The sequence below is a fragment of the Dipodomys spectabilis genome, unplaced genomic scaffold (assembly GCF_019054845.1).
Source record: "Dipodomys spectabilis isolate Male_0828 unplaced genomic scaffold, ASM1905484v1 ptg000180l, whole genome shotgun sequence".
NCBI lineage: Eukaryota > Metazoa > Chordata > Mammalia > Rodentia > Heteromyidae > Dipodomys > Dipodomys spectabilis.
In genome coordinates this window covers 1,717,074-1,720,733 of record NW_024870857.1, presented here as the reverse complement: position 1 = coordinate 1,720,733, position 3,660 = coordinate 1,717,074, and positions in this window count along the sequence as shown.

Below are 3,660 nucleotides of genomic sequence, written 5' to 3'. Positions count from 1 at the left end.
CAGTTGTATCAACCCTAACAATGGCAAAGAGGAGACCCTGGGTTCAAATCCTAGTACTGCAAAAGAAAAAGAAAAAAGAGAGAAAACAATAACAATCTGAAAAATTGTTTGGAATGTTTACAAAACATTTCAACAACTCATGGATAGTGTACTTAGAAATAAACAATGATTATTATACCAAAGCTTGTAATGATTTAATCATTAATTAAAGAAGTTAGACAACAAATGAAGGCTGAAAAAAATCAACATGAGGACATACATTTATGAAACAGAAAGGAAAGATGCATTAGCTATTAAAACAAGAGCAACAAATCTTGGCACTTTGAAAAGATATCTGTGACAAAACTGGATAAAAAATGAAAAAGAAGAAAGCACAAATAAATAATATAAAGAATGAATAAAGGGCTAAGCTGACAGATGCAATGGAGATTTTAAAATACAACACACAACTTCTACTAATACACATAAAATTATAGATAAAACAATTTTGCTGGGTACTGGTAGCTCACGCCTGTAATCCTAGCTACTCAGGAGGCTAAGGATCACATTTCAAAGCCAGCCTGGGCAGGAAAGTCCATGAGATTCTTATCTCCAATTAACCACCAGAAAACCAGAAGTGACATTGTGGCTCAAGTGGTAGAGCACTTGCCTTGAGCTGAAGAGCTCAGGGACAGCGCCCAGGCTCCAGTGTTCAAGCCTTATGACTGACACAAACAAAAAACAATTTTTTATAAATGTGTAATTTTTCAAACATTAAAAGGAAATGCAAAAAAGAAATGCAGAGCTGGGAAGGTGGCTCAGTGGTAGAGCGCTTGCCTTGCATGCCTGAGGCCCTGGGTTCGATTCCTCAGCACCACAAAAGCAAAAAGAAAAAAAGCTGGAAGTGGCGCTGTGGCTCAAGTGGTAGAGCACTAGCCTTGAGCTGAAGAGCTGAGGGACAGCGCCCAGGCCCAGAGTTCAGGCCCCACGACCGGACCCAAAAAAAAAAAAAAAGAAATGCAAAGTTTGAAACATAGACATTTGAAAAACATTGAATCATTAGTTTGAAATGTACTCTTCCCTAGAAATAAAACAAACAAACAAACAGTGTTTCTAAGGTGATATCTACCAAAACTTCTGGATACAAATTATTCCAGGAACTATAGAAGGAAACACTTGCACTTGTTTTATGCACATAAAATATGATCTTTTATGTCAAAACTGGATAAAATTTCAAAAGAAATTCAGTACCATAGGCATCCAGGTGGTAGAGCACTGGCCTTGAAAGTGTAAGGCCATGAGTTCAAACCCCAGCACCATAAAAATGGCTAAGAATAGTACAAGTAAATGTTTTTATTTTTATTGTTATTATAAAGGTGATGTACAGAGGGATTCCAGTTATATAAGTCAGGTAAAGAGAACCATTTTTTTTGGACAATGTCACCCCTTTTCTTGCTGTCTCCAAGTTTTCCTCTCCCAATAATTTTATTTAAAAAATAATTTTATTGTTATTATTAAGGTGTTGTACAGGGTGCTACCATTTCATAAGCCAGGTAATCAGTACATTTCTTTTTTGGAAAATGTCACCTCTTTCTTTACTTTCTCCCAGTTTCTCCCTCAAGTTAATTTTTTTTTTTTTGGGTCCGGTCATGGGGCCTGAACTCTGGGCCTGGGTGCTGTCCCTCAGCTCTTCAGCTCAAGGATAGCGCTCTACCACTTGAGCCACAGCGCCACTTCTGGCTTTTTTCTGGTGCTGAGGAATCGAACCCAGGGCCTCAGGCATGCAAGGCAAGTGCTCTACCACTGAGCCACCTTCCCAGCCCTCAAGTTAATATTTTTGACTAATCTCACAAACCTAGATACAAAAAAAAATTATTTTTAAAAACCTAGCAAAATGAATTAGCTATGTAGAAATGCTATATCATGATCAAATATTTTCTATCTCAAAAATTCAAAGATAGCTGAATATTAGAAGATCTATTGAGACTTTTGGTTAAAGATTGATGATTGAACATCGCACTAGCTTTTTCTCTGCCCCAGTACCTCACTAAGTTGCTAGTAAAACTGTTGCTAAAGGGAGAAGGATGACAGCAATAAAATGACACTATGGCCAAGTGCCAGTAGCTCATGCCTGTGATCCTGGCTACTCAGGAGTCTGAGATCTGAGGATTATGGTTTGAAGCCAGCCCAGGCAGGAAAGTCTGTAAGACTCTTCTCTCCAAATAATTGCAGAAAAAACTGGAAGTGGTGCTATGGCTCATGTGGTAAGGTGCTAGCCTTGAGCCAAAGGAGCCCAAAGACAGAACCCAGGCCCTGAGTCCAAGCCCCACAACTGATGAGGGAGGCGGGTAGGAAAGTGGGGTAGGAGGAAGGAGAAAGAAGAGGAGAGAGGAGAAGGAGAATGTATATGGATTAAAACAGATTATTTACTATGGTACTTGAACAATGAAATATATTGAAGTTGTTTGGGAAGAGGAGAAAATTATAGAAGGGGAGAGATTGATTATAATCCATTGTAAATATATGTGGAAATGTAACAATGAAATCCGGCCTGTATGACCAATGTAAGCAAAGAAGGGAGAAAGAAAGAAATAGAAAAAGAAAAAAAGAGATGAGATGTAGAAAGTCTTCAGTTGGGTCTTTAAAACAAGAAAACTTGGTAAATTGAAAACTGGTCATATTCTTTATGCCTGTGCTGAGACTTGAACTCAGGACCTGGACAGTGTCCCTTAGCTTTTTCACTCAGGGTTGGTACTCCACTACTTGAGCCACAGCTCCACTTCCAGCTTTTTGCTGGTAACTCTGAGATAAGAATCTCATGGATCTTTCTTCCCAGGATGGCTTCAAAGTAGCAACTTTCAGATCTCAGCCTCTTGATTAGCTGGGATTCCATGCATGTACTACCATGCCTGGCCTAGATCATTTTTCTTAGACTCATGAAAGTCATAGGGCAAAACACCTCCCTGAAACCTGGAGAAGCTGGCAAATCAAAGAAACTCAGCACCTGAGATGTGTTTGGCTGGAATAGAAGCTAGTGGGAGTCCTAAATCCTAGGGCCACTTTTACCTGTCTAGCAATTCTGATAAATCCTTGGAAGCTAAGTGGAGACTAGCATGAGCCTGAGAACACTTGGGGCCACACTTCTGAAGGCTTTGCCTCTAAGTTGTCAGGTGATGATTAGAGAACAATACCCTTGTGGACCTAGCAGAGGTAGGGGAAGAAGTAGCTATGGAGTAGCTAGATAATTTTTCACAACAAAAGTCTGCCCTGGGGAAGGAGGGAAAGCTTCAGCACAGAGCAGCAGTACAGAAATCTCTTAGCTGGGAAAGAGATTTACACCCAACTCCAGGCTTCCTTATCATATAAGGGAGGGGGAAAATCCAGCCATTAAGGGGCAGGCTTAATGGAAATAGATTGGAAATGCTGCTGCCAGGGAAGGGAGGAGAAAGGGGAGTTAGATTCCTGAATGATGGACAGATTTGTGTGACTCACAGGCACCCCTTCCTCTCCCAAGATGCAGGCCTACTTAAGGATTGAAAATTAATCAGAAGGTTATAGAGCAATTCACTGCTTCTAAACCCTACTGCCACACCAACTAGCCTCCAGTTTAGCAGTGACTCACAGCTGAAAGAATTATAAGACACAGACTGTCTTTGAGGTCAGTACAAAGAGAAACCCCAA